General features: G+C 39.4%; 1 long non-coding RNA gene across 1 annotated transcript in view; it reads left to right on the top strand.

Annotated features, from left to right (window-relative positions):
* The first annotated feature begins 502 nt into the window (after positions 1-502).
* The window catches only part of LOC105716430 (uncharacterized), a 51,255-nt gene continuing 27,770 nt past the window's right edge, over positions 503-23,987 (top strand). Inside the window, exons 1-2 of the long non-coding RNA XR_001107278.2 lie at positions 503-624; positions 16,377-16,494. This is a non-coding gene — a long non-coding RNA (uncharacterized LOC105716430). The remainder of the gene's footprint in view (positions 625-16,376; positions 16,495-23,987) is intronic.

The following is a 23,987-nucleotide window of genomic DNA, read 5'->3' as shown; positions in this document are numbered from 1 at the left end:
TTGGTAATTGTAATTCTACATCTGTTTCTAGCCTTTCTCACCTTGGTTATACCACTCTGCAAGGGTCATGTGGATTTCCGAAATCAACTGCAAAGGAGTATTCTGGATCCCTGTTGATAAAAAATTATGTCCTAATTACTGGTGCTTTTCTGAAATGTTACTGAATGAAGAAAAAAAAATTAAATTCCTGAGCTCAGCATATCTTATTTTGCTATCGACTATATTTCTGTGTCTGTGTTCAAGTAACTAATTCCCTTTGGCAACTCAAAGGAGAGCTTTAGGTAAACAAGTCAAACTGTCTTCATGTTTATACCTTTTTTGGACAAAAAGTGAGAGTGCTGCAATTTTAAAAAATTAGAACAGTAACAATGTCGTCGTGAATTTACAAAGTGCAGGAGTTGTTAGATCTGTGATTTCACGTCTTCAACAACTCTTTTTGGGTGGGAGTAGTCAGGAGTCTATGTTGTGGCTGGAGCCCAGGTTGGCCATTGGGAGCTGATACAGAGGCCAGGACTCCTGGCTCCCAGTCCAGACCCTGAGGACCCAGGAGCCTCCACGGCTACACTCAGAGGCCACACTAGATGCAAAAAGAACCATGTACAGAGAAGTTAGAAGATCTCAAAAGTATTTGTTTCAACATTGAAGAAGGAATTTTACCTGGGAGGTGGTTTTCACTTAGAACCTGGTTACCAAACTTGAAGAAAAAAGAGCCAGAACTACTAAGAAAGCCTGTGCCTGCCTTAGAAAGGCAATGGAAAGTGTTTGTGTCTTTTGTCCACTTTTTAATGAGGTTGTTTGTTTTTTGTGGATTTGTCTTTTGCTTGTTCAATTGTTTAGGTAGCTTATGAATTCTAGACATTAGACCTTTGTTGGATGTATAGCTTGCAAATATTTTCTCCCATCTCGTAGGTTGTCTGTTTACTCTGTTGATTGTTTCTTTTTGCTACGCAGAAGTTCTTCAGTTTAATTAGGTCCCAATTGCCAATTTTTGTTTTTGTTGCAATGGCTTTTGAGAACTTAGTCATAAATTCTTTCCCAAAGCCAACGTCCAGAATGGCGTTTCCTAAGTTTTCTTCTGGAATTCTTATAGTTTGTGGTCTTATGTTTAAATATTTAATCCATCTGAGTTAATTTTTGTATATGGTGAAAGGGAGGGTTTCACTTTCATTCTTCTGCGTGTGGATAGCCAGCTATCCCAGTGCCATTTATAAGGAGTCCTTTTCCCATTGCTTATTTTTGTCAACTTTGTTGAAGATCAGATGACATATAAGCAGCCAAGAAACATATGAAAACATGCTCAACTCACTAATAATCAGAGAAATGCAAATCAAAACCACAATGAAATACCATCTCACACCACTCAGAATGGCTATTACTAAAAAGTTAAAAATAAAAAATAAAAAAAAGACAGATACTGGCAAGGCTGCTGAGAAAAGTGAATGCTTATACCCTGCTGGTGGGAATGTAAATTAGTCCCGTCACTGTGGAAAGCCGTTTGGAGATTTCTCAAAGAATTTAAAACAGAGCTACCACTTGACCTAGGAATACCATTACTGGGTATTTATAAAAAAAAATCATTTTACCAAAAAGACACAAGCAATTGTATGTTCACTGCAGCACTATTCACAATAGCAAAGACAGAATTAACCTAGGTGCTCATCAACAGTGGATTGGATAAAGAAAATGTGGTATATATATACCACGGAATACTACACAGCCACAAGAAAAACGAAATCATGTTCTTTCAGAAACATGGATGCAACTGGAGGCCATTATCCTAAGTGAAATAACACACAGACAGAACACCAAATACCACATGTTCTCACTTATAAGTGGGAGCTAAACACTAGGTACTCATGGACAGAAAGATGGCAGCAGTAGACCCTGGAGGCCACCAGGATGGGGAGAGAGGGAACCACCTATTGGGTACTATGCTTACTATCTTGGTGACGGGATCATTCATATCCCAAACCTTAGCATCACACAATACACCCACTTAACAAACTTGTACATGTACCCCATGAATCTAAAATAAAAGTTAAAATTATTTAAAAAAGAAGAAAGGCAATGACTTGCAACAATCGGCAGTCAGACTGATAGTCACCCCATAGCCTGACAACCTGCTTCATTTGTTCTCAATCACATTTGGGGTGCTTCTACAGGAAGAGAATGGAGAAGGTTTGGCTCTTGGGACCACTTTCTGTGTCTGTGACTACAGATTTTAATGTTAATTTCTGGTTTGGTTTTTTGCTGGGTTGGGGGAGAGATTATTTTTCTTTTATTTTTTCTTCTCCCTACAGCAAAGCTGTTTTTTTCTCTCTTTTTAAATCATTTCATTGTCAACGAAAACACAAAAGAGAGTTGAAAGCAATTCAAAAAAGGGAATTTTTCACAGGGGAGAAGCAGGGAATAGCATAAAATGGCTTCTTGCCCTTTTCTTCAAATTCCATATTAATATAAATAGCAAAAATTGATGGCTGGGAGGCAGCCATCTGCATCTGTTTTGAGTCATCTTTGTTTCCAGGCCTCAGTCTCTTCCCACACTGTTCTCCAAACTGTCATCAGGTTTAATGGCATGGCAGCCTTGGGAGCTGCACTCCACCCTCAGAGACCACTCAAAACTCTCAGTGGCCCTGAGTACTAGGCCCTTAGAATTAGAACCATCTTAGAGATCATCTGGTCTTGGAATTTCTTTACCCACTTCTTTAGTAACTTGGATTGAACATTTATAGAACACTTACTATGCACCAAGGAATCTTTTAAGTAGTTTATATATATTAGCTCATTCATACATCACACAGCCCTATCAAGTAGGCACTATTATTCCCATTTACAGATGAAAAACTGGGGCACAGAGAGGTTGAGTCATTGTCCAGCCTAGCTCTCTACAGGGTGGCAGAGCTGCCTTTCCTTGTCAGACACTCTGCATTCCAGCCAAACTTGCTGTAGGCTCTAAGTCTCCTTCTTATGCCTCTGCTCACTGCTGTTCCTTTTGCCTGGAAAGCCTCCACACCTGGTCCCTCCCCTAAACTCTGCATTATCCAAATCCTAGGCAGGCTTCAAGATGAAGGGCATATGCTATCTCCTCCAGGGAGCTTCTCCTAATTGCCTTTAGCTAGGGTCAATCTCCTTATTCTGAAATAGCAAAGTACTTCAATTGTATTGTGTGGCATGTGCCACATTCTGCCCTGCATTCTAGTTATGTATGCATATATGTCATCTTTTTAAACATAAGATAAGCTCTCTATGGTAGAATGCATATGTGATGATCTCCCAGCTCCCATATCACCTAGTGCATTCTTTGGCCCCCGTTAGATAACATCTGTTGCTGTATTTACCACATGGTAGGAAAAATGTGTGAATAAATATGCACATTATAGGTAACATTACTTCATGAGCAAATGGCCTCTTTTACACATTACAATCAGGCTCCTATAAAATTGCATATTTATAAAATCAATATTTGCATGTGTTAGTCAAATGTGATGCAGTTTTTCCTAAGTGGGGAGGCATCTGTGTGATGTATAAGCTTGTAACAACAGAGCAGCAGATCTGAGGACCCCACGTATAAATGCAGGGTGCTGTCTGCCTCGGATGAGCTGGAGATTGCATGGCTTCTCTGCATGCTCTTGTGTGAAAGAAAGCTTTTCTCTTGGGTCTCTACACTATCATTGCCCTTTCTGGGCCCATGAACTTTTGAACCAGGTGGGGGGGCTCTGCTTACTAACCCTCTCATCCACCAATGTGCCCACATTGCAAGTGGTATTCACAGGCCACAGAAGCGTCACTGCTTAACCATGAGCCTTGAGACTCAGCCACAGCTCAGGCCACCACCCTTGGGATGCAAAACACATCCTCCCATATATAAAGCTACAAAGTCATTATTGATGACACACAGCCACATAGGTAAACTTATGAAGGAGCACACTTTTTCTAATTTTCTTGTAAGTATCAGAGAAATAATCAGGCAGAGAGAAATGAACACAAAATATTTTGATCTGATCACTTAACAGGGTCTTACATAGTTAGTATCAGTTTATAATAGAATTTAAATCACTCTCCTAACCTGAGTCTCACACTGTTCACAGTGCAATATTCCCTGAAGTCAGTAATGTAAGGGTGCTTGATTCTGGCTATGTATCAGATTTCCTGTGGAATTTCACACACACACACACACACACACACACACACACACACACAGGCTCTCCTCTTGGAAATTCCACAATTCCAAAAAACTGCCTAGTTCATTCTGATGTGAATTCTGGGTTGAGAATTACTGTGACCAAATGAGACACAAAAATGATAGGCCATTTCATCCCAGGCTGTGTCTTTTGCTGTTGCTGCTTTTTAATCAAAAAGGCTAGAGAGGAATCTCAGTGGGAACATTAGTTCTGCAAGTGACAAGACTTATAATATTTCATAACTATAGAAAACAGCGGGTGGCTATGATTTCAACAGCAGTAGAAGTAAAACATTTTTCCATAAGCACAAACCAAAATTCATAAAACCCTACATACTCTAAAGAAGAGGAAATATAAATTCAAGATTGTGAAACTTATATTCTGTTTACACTAGAATACCATTAATTAATTATTGACAATATTTTAGCTTTAAAATAAAACCAGAATGGAGGAGACTCATTATTGCCTGAGACTCTAAGGAAGGCAAACTGTTGTTTATTGAAAAAATTTAATGAACCATAGTCTATAGCCTCATGGAAAAGCTAGTACATTATAGTTTATAGCATGTAATTGATCTACTATATTATCTTCCATTCATCCTTATTAATTGCCTTTTCCATGAAACAGAAGGGCCTCACCTTGCCATCTTTGATTTGGCAGATGTGGCTGGATCTCATGCTGTCAGGGTTCACCCTGTGTACTCCCCAACTGATGTTCTTCTTTCTGACACTTCACTCCAGAGATGAGCCTTCATGCTGCTAACAATACTTTCATAGCCCTGTCTATCCTGAGAGTAGATTTTGTTCTCCACCTTTCTAACATAATCAAAGTTTACCAGTCCCATGTTCCCTGATTCCAGAGTATCCTACTTCCCAGAATTGGTTAAGGAAATGTTAGTTTTGTAGAATAATCTGAGAAAATAGGACCTAATAATAAAATGCATCATAATTCCAGGGTACAGATTTCAGTTCAAAGGGATCTTCTGGCAATAATGCCGTAGCCTAAAAGTGGTACTCTAAAAGTCAGAATTCCAAGCACTCAGAGTGAGGGGACTGATGCAGCTTGGCAAAATGGGTCACTCTCAAATCATGTTGCGTAAGCATCTACCTAGTCTGCTGGTTCTAAGAGCTTTGGCTCATTGGTCCAGGTAGTCTCCTAGCCCAGAAGAGGATGAGAACTACAGGCTCCCTCTTTTGATGTCTAGCACAATCCAGGACTCCCTGTTCCTTCTGTTGAGGCTGAGTATCCAGAGTTATCCCAACAGCTCATCATTCTTTATTTCTCTTCTATACAAGTTCTGGTAATTTTCCTGAAGCCATCATCTAGATATATTCAAAGCAGTCAATTTTGCTCTTGCTTAATAGTTCTGGCCTAAGTCTTGCCACCTGTAAATAACAGGGACTCTTCCCACTTTATTTCCCATTTCCAAGCACAGTGGGGAGGATCCTTGGGGTGAACAAGGGTTAAAAGATGTACTCATGGCCAGGTGTGCTGGCTCACACCTGTAATCCCAGCACTTTGGGAGGCCAAGGCAAGCAGATGACCTGAGGTAAGGAGTTCAAGACCAGCCTGGCCAACATAGTGAAACCCTGTCTCTACTAAAATACAAAAATTAGCTGGGCATGGCAGCACATGCCTGTAATCCCAGCTACTAGGGAGGTTGAGGCAGGATAATCGCTTGAACCGGGGAGGCAGAGGTTGCAGTGACCTGAGATTGCACCACTGCACTCTAGTCAGGGCAATAGAGCAAGACTCTATCTCAAACAAAAACAAAAACATGTACTTGTTTCTTGTTCTTAGTGAATCTCTGGAGAAGGTATAAGAAATGCTGTGAGTTCATCTAGGTTCCATCAGTAATTCACCCTGGTACCCATGTCACACACCCTGTTATGCTGTCCCTCTGAGTACATCTGTATATGCCAAGCCATTTGGTCTTACTTTTGCTTTGGAAAGTGTGGGGATTCTATTCTTGGAAAGGAGAAATGAAAATTTCGTAGAGTTGGAGGGTGGGGGTTCATATATATTTCAAGTTGCCATGTTCAATTTTGTACTTACTATATCAAAGTAGTCTGGTATCCAGAAATGGGAGTCAGGGTTTACCTAGATTCTTCTCTTTGGGAATGAAACCCACGAACTCCAGCAGAGAAGACAGAATCAAAACAACTGGACTCATCATTAGAAAGCACGAATTCAGTTCACCCCTGTCTGGCACAGTCACGTCCTCACTACAGTCTCACAAGGCTGAGGGCAGAGGACGTGAAGCAACATCATTCAGAGGCACAGGAATATACGTGCAGCAGCCGACTGTCTGCTGCGACGGACACAGCTAGCTCTGCTGACATTCATTTGCCAGTTGTCAGGGGTACAATTTAGTAAGCTGGCAAGGAGGGAAACGTTTATTTTATAAGCTGTGGGAGGGGAACTAACAATTCTGGATACATTTTGAAATTAGGATTTATTTGTCTTTGTGTCCACTTATTCACATTCTTCAGAAAAAGGTGAATGCTAAAATCTAAGAAGAGAGAGAGTTTCTTTGGCTGCATTAGAGGCTACCTTATAAATACCTTCTCTTTGTCAGAAGGGAAATCTGGAGCTGTTAGCTGGCAGTGTGGTAGAGTCCCTTGCCTGCTCTGTCATTCACATGATTTCCCTCTGCAAGTGGAGGTGTGTTGTGAGCCCATCAGTTACATCACCTTACACTGAGGGCCCTGCAATGAAATGCAGTTCATCAGGATGCCATAAAAAATGATGAGGTGGTTTAGGTAAAAACTACAAAAGGCATTGTTTACTAAACTGAGTGACAAAATCGCATCACATAACTATCAGCTCTGCTTTTCCCCTCTCCTCTCACATCGAAGACTGCGCTGACTCAGATAGGGAAATCTTAAAAATAGGTCCTACAATGAGGAGTGCACAGGTATTGTCTTTCATTGTACTTCATATATTTTTAACAAAGGACATACATTTTTAAAAGTCCTTTGTAAGCTATTCTGTTCATTTTAAATGAACATTTAAAAAATAGAAATTGTGGCTTCTATAAAAATCAGAACTTTGCTTTGATAGGTATATACAGATGAAAAATGTAACCCTATTTGCTATAATCTAAAGAAATGTGTTAAGACTCTGAGGCTGAATTACAGTTACTATGGAAACCAAAAAATGTAACCACTATGATTTAGGAGCCTCTAGATTCTCAATAATTATGTTGTTTGAAGAGGGGAAATTAAAATTTTAATTAAATGAGTAGAAAACAAGTAATTTTACAGGAAATTTATTAAATTGTGTTCAAATGTAATGTCACGTGTTCTTTGATGCTCTTTGGGTAATTTTCCCAGCAATTGCTGGCAGGTTTTTGAGAGATAGGTTAGAATATTTATTGAGTACCTATTACTTATTAAAACATTGTACAGGGCTCCAGGCATGGGAAGGATAACATATAAATACATTGTTTCTATACTCAAGAAATTTTAGTTTATATGAGATAATTTTTAAAACACACACAATAACCCAAATGCCTTTACAAAGCTATAGTTCAGCAGCAAGTCATCTTAACCATATTTCGGTTGAAGAACTCTGAACCAAGGACACAGAGAGCCCGTCAAAGGTGTCTAAAACTCTCAATGGAGCTGAATTTTAAACCTAGCTTTTCTTGTAAATCACAATTCCTTCTCTGATCACAAAAGCAATGTGTGCTCATTGTTGGACATTTGAAAATATGAAAATTTCAGAAGAGAAAATTAAAACCATACTATTAAAATTAAAATTAAATTCCTGTACTAACTTTTTGGCATATTTTTATGTAGTCATTTTTTTCCCTGTAGAGATATAGGTATGGGCAGTCGTCACTTTGCGTGATAGCGTGAGACTGCAAAAATGACCATAAAAGCTAGAATCATGCAAAGTGATCCTAACAATCAATAGAGAAAATCCAACTGTTCTGTAATCTTTAAAACATTTTTTGTCATTAAAAACTCTCTTACTGTTGCTTATAAATGTATAAGAAAATAAAAAATTGTGGCTGAGCATGGTGGCTCATGCCTGTAATCTCAGTACTTTGGGAGGCCCAGGAGGATGAATCACAAGGTTAGGAGTTTGAGACCAGCCTGGCCAACATGGTGAAACCCTGTCTTTACTAAAAATACAAAAATTAGCTGGGTATGGTTGTGTGCACCTGTAATCCAGCTACTTGGGAGGCTCAGACAGGAGAATTGCTTGAACCTGGGAGGCAGAGGTTGTAGTGAGCTGAGATTGTGCCTCTGTACTCCAGCCTGGGCAACAGAGCAAGACTCCATCTCAGAAAAAAATAAATAAATAAAATAAAGAATAGTAAAATTAATCTTTAGTACTCTTAATGTAAAATATACAAATGTTGAGAATAAAAGTGTTTTATTTCTTTGTAAAAAACTTACCAGAAGTAGTTTGTATAATGCTGGTCTATCTTTTATTGTGTAACTTACAATGCAAAGCAAGCATCTTTTTTACAAATTGTTATACTTCTAAGTCTGGATCAGCTTCTAGAACTTTGTCCTTTGCACTTTCAAAGATGTGAACTATCTCTGACAGTTCTTTTAATGTAAAGGTTTTGTTGTTGTTGTTGTTTGCCAACGTTGCTTCTTCTGTGTATTTTCAATAGCACCACTTCCTTCATCTGTCAATTTTACCTTAACTAAGTTCCCTGGGTTCCGTATCTAGTGTCTCTGAAAGGGTAGTGATGTCCACATTTCCATGGTCAGCTATTTCTTCTATAACTTTGTTTATATCAGACTCATATTTAACTTCCACCATTGTCACTTTTCATTTCTTTGCTGCATTTTCATCATTTTTGACCAATTTCCTCTTTTGATTACCCACTTTAAAAAAATGCCACGTGGGGTTATCACTAGCAGAGAAGGATGTAACCTCCTGCTCTTTGTGCCTGAACTGAGTAACAGCTGGGCACTGACCCAATCTGACCAATCACAGGCTGACTGAGAAATCAGGGATGTGACTGGTGACTGATCATGATGTGCATCTGTCAGTCCCATAGTGATCTGTGGACTGAATTGCTAGCAGTGAAGCTTACCTTATGCAATTAGTTAATATACTGGGATAACTGAAATTTGAACTGTGTTGTCAGGAGATAGGTATTGTTTAACCTATGGTAACAAAAATGCATGCATTGTGGGCCCATGTACATATAGACATGGACGGTCTATATGTACATACTTGAAAAATATTTTTTACAAAATTGAGATCATGAATATATAATTCTGTACTTGCTCTTTTAACTTAGCATTATATCATAAAGTTGTATCCCTGTTATTACTATTCTCCAATAATGCTGTAGCATAATTTATGTGACTGGGAAAATATCAGAAGAATGGTAAAATGAGAGCCATAGATTGGCAAAGAGGGAGGTGCTTCCTAGTAAGAAGCAACACAGAGAAAGCCCAGGGATTGGCCAGTGTATGTGGGTAAGTCAGAAGAAGGAGAAAATTAATATGGCTGGAATATAGGATAGACAATAATATCAAAAAGTCAATTTTCCCAATTACTACTATTACTTTAGTAATTATTACTTTAGTAATAATAGTAATACTAACATTTATTGCATGCTTACTATATTCCAGGTACTCTCAGACTTTATCTCACTTAATCTTCACACTGACCTTGTTAGCTGTCATCTCCATCTCACAGGGTCCTCAGAAGGACCCTGAGGTTCAAAGAGGTTAAGGAGGTCACATAGACGTTGTGGTGAGCCTGTAATAAAATCCTTGTTTCTGTAATGCTGCCTTTAACTGCTCCACAGCACTGCCAGATGAAAGCACTTTTCTAGCTTACAGAGTCCTTTTGCACAGACTGATACGAGGTATGCAAATAGGCAAGTTGTACCAGCTGATGAGGCGTGGAGCTGAAATCTAGCCTATGCTGCTGGCCTACCCTGAGCCATCAGGCCACATAATTCCAGAAGGGCTGCCTCTACCTAATTTACACAAAGACACAGTATGGACTGGCCTTGGCCCTGATCAACATGATGGATTCTCACCACAGCCCTCAGAGGTGATAGTGAAGTTATGATTGCTCCAATTTTATACTAAATCAAAACAAACCAAAATGAACCAAAAAACCCCCAGCAGCTCCCCCATTGGGTCAGTGATTTATCTAAGCTGAGAATAAATTGGTGAGATAAAGATGCAGTTGAAGAAGATATTAGAATCCAGGCTGAGCAGGTTTCATTTGAGGAAAAAGGCAACAGGGTACTAGGAGGTATGTATAAATCAGGGACACATTGACTTCCATGGAGTAAAACAGTAAGTCAGCTGTTCACCTGGAAGAGATTGCTCTGGGCAGCTTGATGCCTTCCAACCAGTTAAATCACTTCTCCAAAACTTTGGTCACTTTTTGCATTTGGATCAGACCTTTGGAGACATCTCCACTTCCCTTGAGGAGTAAATATATAGCTACCAGGATTTTTAAAAAGTGAGTCTGAAAGCAAATATCCCTTCACCTCACTGTCTTTTGTAATTGAACTTTACAGACCTCTTTTAATTAGAGAGTTGTAATTACTGTAGTTACTGTCCTGAGAGTATCTGGGCCTAGGATTTTTCTAAGTTTTAAGCCACGCGGTCTGTACTCTTTCTTACCTGACAGAGAAATGCTGTTGCATAAACCAGATCCTCTGGATATTAGGGACTCAGAGGGGTTTAACTTTCCTGGGTGAACTCTTTTTGGATTTACAAGCTTTAGGGGAACACTCGTAAAAAAAAGTGGCTGGGTACAAACCAATTAATCCTGCCTCCAAAAATAGCCAAATGATATTGGTAGACATTTAAAAACGAAACAAAACTAAAAAATCCAAGAGACTACCCCTGAGAAATACAACTTGAAAAATAGGTCTCTGGTCAAAGGTTTGGAAAATTCCAAACATCCTACTGCTTCTTTGAGGTGTCATTACGCTCTCGGAGACTCCCTCCTTGTAGGTAAGAAATGTTTTAATTTCTTGGGATTTACAAACCTATTGTTTTCCATATTTTTAGGTAAGGTGAGAAATCCAACATTAACAAAACTTTTTAAAAAATTCTCACTTACCTGATTTTTTTTTTTTTTTTTTTTGAGTTTCGCTTTTGTTGCCAAGGCTGGAGTGCAGCAGCAGGGTCTTGGCTCACTGCAACCTCTGCCTCACAGGTTCAAGTGATTCTACTGCAACCTCTGCCTCATGGGTTCAAGTGATTCTCCTGCCTCAGCCTCCCATGCAGCTGGAATTACAGGCACCTGCCACCACATCTGGCTAATTTCTGTATTTTTAGTAGAGACGGAGTTTTGTCATGTTGGCCAGGCTGGTCTCAAACTCCTGACCTCAGGTGATCCGCCCGCCTCAGTCTGCCAAAGTGCTGGGATTACAGGGGTGAGCCATTGTGCACAGCCCCATTTACGTGATAAGTTATTGGTATCTGGATGAACTTGCGTTCTATGGAACATGTTTTTGAGAAATGCTAGACCATGTGCATGGACACAATTGAGTATGCACTGCTAACTCTATTTGAACTAAGAGCTACTTCCTGTCCCCAAGCACAGGGCCAGAGGGGTAGTGACAGGAAATGAGCCAGGAATGATCAGCCTCTCTGGCTGGCAGTAGTGTTTTCATACCTCAGTGGAGGGTGTTTCTTGTGTGTGAAATGAGGAGTGTGTGGCCAAGCAGATCTCTGTTCTTCCTCACCCTTCTTCAACCCAATGGATCTGCTTTGTTGCGGTTTCTTGCAAGGTTTCATTAGAATAATAAAAAAGATTCCATCAGCCAAAAACCAAATAAACAAACAAAACAACAACAACAACAAAAAACAATAGTGGAGTGGTGTTTTAAAACCTGTACATGGAGCAAAAATCTAGGAGTGATAAATACTTTCTAGGACCTTCTATAGTCACTTATCCTCTGGTTTTCCCATCTGTAAAATGAGATTGATAACATTGCAGGGACTAAAGACTCTTTTAAAAAAGAATAGAAGTTTGCTCCATACTTAATTCAAGGTAGAATGTGAGCAGGTAGAGAAGGATGGGAAGGAAAGTAGTATTTGTCATTTTTCAGCTCTCCATCATCTGAATCCCCTTTTCATTATCAACTGTGAGGTAGAAGGTCAACTGCATATTCCCATGGGGGTTTAATATTAGCGTTAAGTGACCCAGAGGCAGTTTAGGGCTCACTGCAGTCATACTGACAACCACTGCTCAGTGACAATGACATCAGCCGTGGTGCCTAGTCCCCAGAAATGGCAGTGACCAAGCTGCACTGTTCACGTGGCCTGAGACTTCATAAGTTTCCTTTGTTCCCTATGTGGGTTTTATGTCTGATTCTCTGGCCTTCCCATGAGTCTGTGAGCCTCTCTGTGTTCTTCAATTTAATACTTTGCAGTTTAAGTTAGCCAGAATTCCTTCAACTGAGAACTATTAGGCATAGATGGTGGCATATTGGAGTGTGAGGTTGGGGCAGCCTGGGATGGAAGCCATTTTAGAAGATCTAAAATGATTTTAGGAGATCACTAAAATTTGTCTCAGAGAGACTGGGAAAACCATGGTCCCTGTTTGGGTCATATTCCTGTAGATGTAGAATATATTTCAGCAGGGGAAAGTTTTTCTGCTCTTTGTATTTATAATTTATAATTTTCTTACATAACCAAGAGACCTGCAGACACCTATTTTTTTTAAACTTCTCTCTCTGCTAGTTTTGTTAGGATCTAATAAAAATTCATCTTTTAAAACGTATAAAACAAAATCAGAAGAGAGAATATGAAATAGCACAGTAACACTGACTTTAGTAATGCCAGAGAACATATGAAAAAGAAAGAAAATATGGGTGAAAAATAGACAGCTAAAATCCTAACCCAAACAGCCCTTGACTCTCAGGAGTCAGGGGAGTTCATTTCCACTGGGCAATAACTGTAAACTTTGTTTTGTTCTGTTGAATGCACAGAGCAGTGATAAGAACATCATTGCAGCTAACGTCAGTAGGAAGGACCCTCAAAGTTACCTTCACGGACAGGGACCTACATGAATCTGGTGTCATCTGTGAAACATCCCCTAGGGATTCAGAGGTGTCACTGATACCTCATCTGTATTTTCAGAGAAGCCACCTCAATCTACTACTAAAATTTAGCTGCAGGTATAAAAATAGACACACAGATCAATGGAACCAAATAGCGAACCCAGAAATAAACCCGCATACCTACAACCAACTGATTTTTGACAAAGTTATCAAAAATATATACTGGGAAAATGACACCCTATTCAACAAATGTTGCTGGAAAAATTGGATAGCCACATGCAGGAGAACAAAACTGGACCTATACCTCTCACCATATAAAAAGATGAACTTGGGCCAGGAGTAATGACTCATGGCTATAACCCCAGCACTTTGAGAGGCCAAGGCAGGAGGATTGCTCGAGCCCAGGAGTTTAAGACCATCCTAGGCAACATGGCAACATTGCGAGACCCTGTCTCTAAAAAAGTTTTTTAAAAAATTAGATGAGTGTGTGGTGATACATGCCTGTGGTCCCAGCTACTTAGGAGATGGCGGTGGGAGGATTGCTTGAGTCCAAAACATTAAGGCTACAGTGAGCCATGTTCATGCCACTGCACTCCAGCTTGGATAACAGAGCAAAATGCCATCTCCAAAATAATGATAATAATAATAATAAGATAAAGGTCTAAACATAAGACATGAAACCATAAAAATCCTGGAAAAAAAACCCAGGAAAATTCTTCTAGACATTGCCTAAGGCAAAAAATTTTTGAGCAAGTCCTCAAAAGCAAATGCAACAAAAACAAAAATAGACAAATGGGATTTAATTAAATAAAAAGCTTCTGCACAGCAAAAAGAAACGATCAAGAGAGTAGACAAACTACAGTATAGGAAAGATATTTGCAAACTATGGATCCAACAAAGGGCTAATATCCAGAATCCATAAGGAATTCAAACAACTCAAGAAGAAAAAACAACCCCTTTAAAAAAGTGGGCAAAGGATATCAACAGGCATTTTTCAAAAGAAGTCATAGAAGTGGCCAACAAACACATGAAAAACTATTCAACATCACTAATCACCAGAGAAGTGCAAATTGAAACCACAATGAGGTATCATCTAATACCAGTCAGAATGATTATTATTAAAAGTCTAAAAGAAATAGAAGTTGGCAAGGATGTAGAGAAAAGGGAATGATTATACACCGTTGGTGGGAATGTAAATGAGTGCAACCTTTATAGAAAACAGTATGGAGATTTCTCAAAACCTTAGAATAGGCCTACCATTTAAACCAGCAATTCCATGACTGGGTATATACCCAAAAGGAAAGAAATCATTATATCAAAAAGACACCTGCATTGTGTATTTATTGCAGCATTATTCACAATAGCAAAATCATGGAATCAATCCAAGTGCCCATCAACAAAGTTTCGATAAAGAAAATGTTATATATATATATATATATATATATATGCACCATGGCATACAATTGAGCTATAAAAAAATAAAATAATGTCTTTTGCAGCAACATAGATGGAACTGGAGGCCATTATCCTAAGTGAAATGACTAAGAAACAGTCAAATATCGCATATTCTCACTCATAAGTGGGAGGTAAATAATGGGTATACATGAACATACAGAGTGAAATAATACACACTGGAGACTATGAAAGGTGAGAGGGTGGGAATCGGGTGAGGGGTTAAAAATTACCTATTTTATAAAGTTTATAACCTTTAATCCTTACAATATACAAGATAGGTAGTCCTATCTTATAGATGAGGAAACCAAGACTCAGGTGTTATTTGATCTAAAGTCACTTAGCTAATAAATGTGAAGCCTGGATTTGAACCTAGTTCCAGCTGTCTCTCAAATCTTTGGTTTTAATCCCTTCTCAGCTTGCTTCAGAAGCAGAGAATTTATTATCTCCTAAATCTGAGAGTTCTTCGGTAAACACTTAAACTGCAAACACTTAAATTGGGTAAATACTGAAATTGTAGCCTAATCACAATTTCAGGTTGTGAGATAATCTCCTAAATCTGAGAGTTCTTTGATAAACACTTAAATTGCAAACATTTAAATTGGGTAAATACTGAAATTGTAGCCTAATCACAATTTCAGGTTGTGAGATTGTATAAAAAAGGAGGAAGGGGTCACTCTCTCCCTCCCCTGGGACAAATTTAAGTCATATGTGCATATGTATGAAGGTGAAAGATGGTTTACTTGGGAGACACTCAGATGTGGTGAGGAACTGGGGGCCTACGATAGTTTTGCTGGAGAAACAGGAGGGGCTTCTAGGGGTGAACATAACATGCTAATGTTACAACAGCAGTCACAGGAACATGGTGCCTGGTGGAAAGGAAGAACTCCATCTTGCCAGGCTGTCCTAGAGAAAAAAGACTGAAACTGTAATGCAGCAAAGGGGAGTAATAGGATGGCAACAATGACAGCTACTGTGCATTGAGTGTTCACTACACGCAAGGACCATTCCAAGGGCTTTACGTGTGTTAATTCATTTAATATTCACATTCTTGCTAGAAGATAAGTACTGACCACAATATCTTTTTATGAATGAGGAAACTGAGCTACAAAGAATTAATTCTAAAAATAATGAAATTTGCCCAAGTCACACAAGAGTTGTAGAACCAGAATTCAAATTTAGGCCATTTGCCTTCAGAGCTTATACCCTTAACCACTATAATTTAGACTCTGAGGAAAGTGAACACGTATGAGGCTGATTGGCAGTGAAAGAAACTAAGAAAAGGAAAGAGCAGGATGGAGCCTAATGGATATTAAAGCAAAACAGAGTTAAATTCCATCTCAGTGTTGACAAGGACTTGCTCACATGCTGATGATGGTGGCAGCTACTTAATGGAAAAATTGCAAAGGGCCTTGGAATGTGATTATCATATTACAGAAGGTACCACACAGAAGTAATTATAATAAAGCCAACTCCCTCTCACAGGTACCAAACCTGAACTGATGCTGTCTATGCCCAAGTGGTACCATTGACCAATTTCCCTATTTCTGCCGAAGCGATGCCAGCTTGGAGGCAACTTAGCTCCTTCATTATTGATACCCTATCATGCTTTCTCGGTCCTGTCTTGAAAATTCTACTATTTTTACTGAGCCCAGGCCTCTTGTACTTCACTTGGATTTTGCAATAAGGCCTCACAGGTCACCTTGCCTCTTGTCTCTCCCCTCCAGGCTGAACCAAATACCTCTGCCAGGAGAATCTTTCAGAATGTTCTGGAACATTGGAAATAGCCCTAAAGCTTAAATGATGAATCAAAAGAGTTATGCTCTATTCTAGTGCTGCCACTAGGTAAGTGACCCTGGAGTCATTTCAACCCTCTAGGTCTTTAGTTTCTACAAATATAAAAGGAAAAGTTGACATTGGTGCTCTCTAAGGTTCTTCTAGTGCTGTAAGTATATGAATGCATGAATGAATGAATTCTTTGCTTGTATACCTGCCTATGGATTTCTGTTTAACACTTGAATTCAGGTGCTCAAGGCTCTATGTAAGTTTTCTCACACCATTTTACAAGATAGCTATCCCTCCTATCATGTCATACTCATTTCCAAACCCCAGCTTCTCTTCCTGCTCTTCTTGCTTCCCAAAAAGGCAAATTCCATCCTCTCCACAGCGAAAACCTTAGGCCACCATTAAGGTTCTGTTCTAGAACCATGTCTTCCACTGACAGCTTTCTTGAGTGAGTGACTTCAGGCTGCACCATTGTAATTCTTCAGAAAGTGCATACACATGGTAGCTAAAGAGTCTGGGCCCTGGAGTCAGACTGCCTGGAGTCAAATCCTAGCTCTGCTACTTACGAGCTGCTGGTTAGTTAACCTTTCTATGCCTCAGTTTCACCATGTGTAAAACGGATCGTAAAAGTGGCTACTTGGTAAAATTGTTGTAAAGTTTAATATACATGTTAATATACGTAAAACACATGGGAGAGCTTCAGGTACATAGTAAGTGCTATGTAAATATCATCTATTATTATTGTTGCAATGAAATTTCTTAAACCTTAACTCAATCTTAAGAATTAAATTGTTTCATGCATGCAGGTGTTGTCTCCCCGAGTAAACAGCAAGGATCTTCATTATTTTCTGATTTCATATCCTGGCAAGGGAAATCAAGGCATCACAGCAGCTATTCCTCTAAACAAACACCTGAAGACAGTAAGGGAGGACCTACCTGGTGCACTGCAACTTTAAGCCACTTTAGTTTGGCAAATAAAGAGAATTATGACATAAACAAACATAATAAAGACCCTGCAGCTGCAGCCACTGTCTTCTCCTTAATATCTTGGTTTCTTTCTGAATCTTTATAGCTTAATTCTAAGAGTTGAGAATGAGAGTTTCTAATGGATTTACTGATATTACTTTATATAATTCAATAGATAATAAAATGAAAATCTTTTGAAAATGCATATGAGTGTCATCGTGTTGAGGCAGTTATTGCAGGAAAGGGGAGAAAGTAAAAACTACGTGTGGAATAAAATGATAAAATATTCTTATTTCATCAGCTTACCTTTTGACTCCTTTTTATTGTGAGTTCCAAATATGGTCAAGATGAAATGTGTTTATTTTGCCTTGAACCTTCTTACTAATGTACCAAAGGGACATTTCATGAAAGCTAAGCAGTACGAATTTCCAATAAAGCAACGAAGCTCCCTTAAGAAGTGCTCTGGAAGGAAAACTTCTCATCGTTTTGTTATATTTCTCATCACCAAGTCAAACCAAATACCAGTGCCAAGTTGTACAGGAAGGGTGCCTTGACATGAAATATTACATTCCACTGGCAGTGAGATGACCATTGTGTTCCTCAGAGCAAGCGTGTCTTCATAAGCCAGTTCCTGTTTGCAAACTGATCTCACAGGTGATCCAGAAAAATGCATACTGCAGCAGCAGTGTGGGCTAGTGGGGAGGCTTGTGGCTTCCTAGTGATTCTGCACAGCCTTTGGAAGCCATGGTGGGTCTGAAGCCATAAAATGGTGTGGTTACAATGCCGGAGTCGAAAATACAGCTAAACTCCAAACTAATGTGGACTAAAGCTGAGTGTGCAATTATTTTCTTGACTGATGATCACAAGGAAGATAATATCATCCAATGTCTTTCCTCATTAAGTGGGATGATAGACTATCCTGATGGACAAAGTCTTTGCTCTCATGCTGATCTCTACTGCATTAGGACATATCTCAAAAACAAAGCAAAATAATTCTCCTTCTGCCCTTCCCCACATACACAAACAATACAGAAACAAACTCTAGTGTGTGTTTCTCTAGCACACTAAGGACTATGATAGCTATTAGAAAATAGAATAGACTTCCACCTTAATCGGTATGTATGATGTATTCACAAATATTTATTGAGCCCTATGCTAGGACTTGGGCTAGAGAAATAAATAATACACAACTCCTATTCTAAAGGAGCTTACAGTCTACTAAGATAAAAGATAAGCCTTTTTTGTCACAAAATGGAACATGCATGGACAACTGGGATTTAATATTCACAACACAGGATGTTTTTCAAAGTCTTTCACCTACTGTTGTTCTCTCATGATGATTTGCTACTCTTTAGGGGATGACACTGTTTTCACTCTATGTATCGCTGTCTGATTCAAGCCTCACACATTGAATGGGGGTGGGGGAAGCATTTCCAGGTTAGAATGAAATATAAAGTTCTTTTGCTCAACTGAACTTTTCACTAGCACCGCTTAGACACTCTGAATCCTGGAAACATGGTAAAATATGATGCCAAGAATTCGGCAAGTATCTGGAAAGAATCAACTGAGCTTTAACTTAGCATTTTATTGACTCTTTACAAAATGAACCAAGAATAGATAAACACGTATAAACTTACTGATTTATAGTTTTCCAAATATTTTCTATGTTTCTCTACCATGTATTTGTTTTGCTTTAAGTCTTCTGAATCGGTACTTGACTGATAAGGATATGCACTGTAAATGCCTCCAAAAGATAAGAATTTCTTCTAACTCAGGAAGGAAGAGAAGGAGAATGAGTATAAAACGTCTTGGAGAGGACTCACTTTGTTTAATTCCCCCTCCAGATTGCTAGAAACTTGAGAGTGGGGAATTGCCTTACTCATCTTGGTCACTTCTGAATCTGCCTCAAGTACTCTAGAAATGTTTGCTGAATGAATGTATGAATGGGGCATGGATGAATATCTAGGTCTTGAAGGAGAAGGCAGTAGTAAAGAAAGAAAGATGGGGAAGAGATTGAGGACAAGAGAGAATTTGTACAGCGTGGGAAGTGTGGGTGGATGCATCTTTGGGGAATGGTGGCAGGTTACACGATATTAGTGTAGTTGAATGGGAAGGCATGGTGGCAGGGGAGCCTGCAGAAAGACTCTGGGGCCACATTGGCAAATATATCTGCTTTCTATGATACTGTGGCAGCCAGTCTATCATTTCCACATCTTTTTCTTTTATTTAATTTTTGAAGGCCACAGTAGTTCAAGCTCTATACTAATAGGTCTTCATTTATAATAGTTTCTATATTAATTTATGGATACAAAGAAGCCTGGATTTGGGAGCTACCATGTAAAGTTGAGCATGTTGTGCACTGTACAGTTCCCAGGAACAGTCTACACATCCAGTGCAGTGCATAACAGTCCTGTGCTCCCTTGATCTCCCTATATTTGTAATGAAATACATTTACAAATTGATACATTGCTGGAAATATAACATGTTGAGAAATACTTTTAACTGTCTTTCATCTTTACCCATTATATAGTCCTGAAGACCCCCTAATTCTTTTGTTTTCCTCAGTCTATGAGGTTACACTACAGAAAAAAATGCATTGCTTTTTTGTGATGCTTCCACATTCTAACTCTCAATAATCAAAGGGTACCTATTTTGAACCATTCTATATTGGGTAGGGTTCTGATGTGGCAGTTCTTGGGTTCAAATCCTGGCTCCGTCACTTACTGTGTGATCTTTTGCAAACTACCTAACTTCTCTGTGCCTCATTTTCCTTAGTTGTAAAATAGGAATAAGAGCTCTTACCCTATAGGGCTAATGTAAGGAATAATTGAGATAATCTATGTAAAGCACTTAGCACAGTGACATAGGGAGTGCTCATAGGTGTTTGCAATTATGCTACTAAATTACTATTGCTGATACTGGACTTCCAGGTTGAGCCTGCTGGGCAGAATGCCTCCTGTGCCCCTACAGCTGGGACAGCCCATACAGAGCTTGTCTGTTTCCAATGAGTGGGGCAGGTGTCCACATTCCTCCCAGGTTGTTCATTCCATGAAAGTTAGACAGACAATCCCCAGCCATGGGTTGACAGATCACAAACATACACATACACACCATGCACACATTCCCCTCTACTTCAGGAACTTCTAACAACAATGCCACAAAGTCAGGATGCTGTTAGGGCTTCCTTCCCTGTCTCTTTCTCCAGTCTAGTCCATTCAAAGATCATTTTTGGGTTTGAGAGGGAAATGGGAGATAGGTGAATTCCCACAATGTTTCCTGGATAACAGCGGAACTTTGGCAGACAACAATGGTTTTTGGTAAAGGGTGAGCCCAAGAAGGAGAGAAAAGGCAGTTTTGTTGTTGCTTTTAGTGGTGGTGAGTGTGTGCCTGTGTCAGATTGTAAATGGGGCAGAGAATTATGTCAGATCTGGAGACGGACCTGGAAATCAAAGGTCAAGTTGCAGGGGGCCAGGGGTCTAGGGTCAGGTAAACAGTGGGGGAGGGGGAACACACTGGCAAGTTGAAAAGCAGGATTCAACAATGAGTAAGGATGAGAGAATCATAACACGTCTTCTCTCACCTAATCATTTACTCATTCATTTGACAGATTGTTCTTGAGCATTGACTATGTGCTGGGATGAGTTAGATGCAGGGTATTCAACAAAGAACAAGACAGAATCCCTACCTTCATGGAGCTATGATCTAAAGGAAATAAATAAACACATTCCTGGTGAGAGGTTATATTCTACAAGTAAGTGCAAGGCATTATGGCTATAAAGGGGTGTTATGTGGTCTGATAAATTTTCTTGGAGAAACTTTAGTGCTTTCAGGAGCAGCCATTGGATCGGCACAGCTGGGGTATACTGTGGGAGTGAAGTAAAATGAAGACAGAGAGGTAAACAGGAGCAATATTATAAAAACCATCTTAGGATCAAAGGTTAAGGAAACTGTTCTTTATTATGAGGGCACTTTGCAATGCAAAACTTAAATACTAGTCAGATCTCAAGGCTTGGAATCTAGGGAGGGAAATTTGGTGGCTATTTCCTTGAATATATTATATATAATAGGAAAAGTCAACAGGGGTTATTTATTGGAAGGCGCCTCCTCTCTTATGTTTTCCTTTATGACAGATGGAGGATTATCCCTGCCTATAGCAGGGCACTCTCCAAAGAGAAGTGAAACATCTTCAGCCCCACCTAGCATCTCTTCCTCTTTAGAGCAAACCTTGTGCCAGCCTACGTGTTTGCTGTGGATGGGTTTTCATAAAGCTGTAAAGAAGAAAAGGAAACCTATCATTTATTACCTTTCCATAGCCACATTCATATTCCTAAGCCTGGCTTTCAAGGTCATTTAACTTCCTCCACCCAAACTCATACCACTCCCCTGCATGGGTCCTCTTCTCTGGTCAAATGAATTTTAGAACATGATACGTGCCTCTCTGCTTTGGTGCCTCTGATCTTGTTTTTCTTTCTAGTCTTGCTCTCTTTCACCCTCAGTTTCCTCATCTATACGTTGGGGATTATAATATCTTATTCAGGATGTTACACAGATGGTGTGTCTGAAAGTACCCAGCATAATGCCTGGCACAAAAACATCATTCAACAAATGCAAGCAGTTGCCAAAGTTAAGTTCCAGATCCTTGTCTGCATGTGGCAAACTTCACTACTCAAGTGTTTTCAGGGTTGGGTATCCCACGAGTAGTGGGAATCAGAGCAAATATGAAAGAGCATGCTCTGCTTAGAGTTAATGAACATGCGCAGAAACAAAAACAAAAGTGACCAAAGGACATCCTTTGGTTTAAACCCACCACTTTGGAATCCTTTTGACTTTTGCCTCAGGAGCTAGACGGTAAATATTTCTTCTCATGTAATTCTCTTTCATCCAGTGCCCACGTTGTGCCACTTATTTTTCACTACTTTATATTCTTTGTGGTGTTATTTATATTTCGGTGTAAGTTTTTTGACTCTCAGGATTGTTGTAATAATCAAGTGAAGTCACATATGTAAAGAATCTAGTGCCTTGCATCAATGGTGGCTTTACTGTTTTTCATGATGATAATGATGTCTTATATCAGTCTCTTAAATCCAGAGACCAGGTCCCTAAGAGTTCCAGGAAGCTCTTTCCTGCTTGTTGACATGAAAAGGAACAATAATAGCAACAATGATGGCTTCTGCTTATTGAGTGGTTAACCACAGGAAGGAACTATCAGGAGTGCTTTACCTGCCTGAACTCATTACTGCTCACCATAACTTGTGAGTAGGCCCTGTTGGTATAATGCCTATTGTAGAGGTGAAGAAATTGAGGCAACCAAAGATCAAGTAACTAGCCAAGTTATGCAGTTAAGAAATGGCAGAGGCACGTGTATGCTTATGTAACAAATTTGCATGTCCTGCACATGTATCCCAGAACTTAAAGTATAATAAAAAAATAAAAGAAAGAAAGAAAGAAATGGCAGAGCTCGGATTTGAACCAGGAGGGCTAGCCCCAGAGCCTATGTACACAGTGAGTATAGCTATACTCACTTTCTGACCAACTTCTGCTCATCCTTCAAGGGCCAGATCACGTGTTACCTCCTCTCCTACTTTCCATGCAGACTTAATTGCTCCATCCTAGGTACTGTCATAGTACTTTAAATGTAGCAATTATCCAGATCTACAGGAATTATCACATTAACATTGTTTATTTTTATGTGTGTGTTTATTTGTATGTGAGTTTGTTATGGAAGAATCTGTGAATTACTCAAGGCTGTATACTTAGCATAGGGCGTGGCACGTATCCGATATACAAAAACTATACATTGAGTCTTAATTGAACTAGTAATTCAGTTAAATTTGATGATCATACTGATGATAGCGGCTGGAGATGAAACATGGTTGAATGGAAATTTCAGACGGTAAGAACCATTGTGCTGAGCTACTGGCTGTTTTTGCCATGAGTTTGGTAATATTTTTGCTGTTCTTTTTTTTTTTTTTTGGAGTAGTTAAATGACTCCTATTTAACATGTCTCAGGGCTCCTAAGCCGTTTTTAGCTACATGTCTTCCCACTCCCTCCCTTATGAGAAAGATTAGTTCATGGCAGATGTGATTGCCTTGTGAATACCAACAGAAGAAACAAAGAATGTGCTGAAACCTACGCCTTGCAACAGTTATTAAAATTTCACCAGAGGTTACACGAACAGGCTGAATGACTGAAGGAGGCTTAGCCCCACCCCAGCATAAGCCATGATCCATATTTTATTATAACAACACCTTACATTTGTATAGTGCTGTAAAATTGATATTCCTCTCCCCTCTATTATTTCATCTGATTCTTACAACAACTCATTGGATTAGACAGGAGAGGCTCAAAGACAGAGACTTGTCTAACATCATGTGGCCAGTGAAAAATCAAATCGGGAGGAGGACCTGTCTTCTGTACAACATTCACGCAACGTGCCAGACAACATGGCCCAAGTGGCTGATTTGATATTGGGAGGTTCCTGTCCCCAGAGTGCATATATCTGGTCTCCTAAGTACTATGAGGACAGAAACGATTTTGCAGATGATAGACGTGAAAACACTGAAGAATGGGTCAATGATAATATGCT

This window comes from Aotus nancymaae, unplaced genomic scaffold, assembly GCF_030222135.1.
Source record: "Aotus nancymaae isolate 86718 unplaced genomic scaffold, 86718_ANA_hifiasm-v0.15.2.pri h1tg000062l, whole genome shotgun sequence".
Classification (NCBI taxonomy): Eukaryota; Metazoa; Chordata; class Mammalia; order Primates; family Aotidae; genus Aotus; species Aotus nancymaae.
Note: the sequence above shows the minus strand (reverse complement) of the source record. Positions and strands in the feature narration are given on the sequence as shown.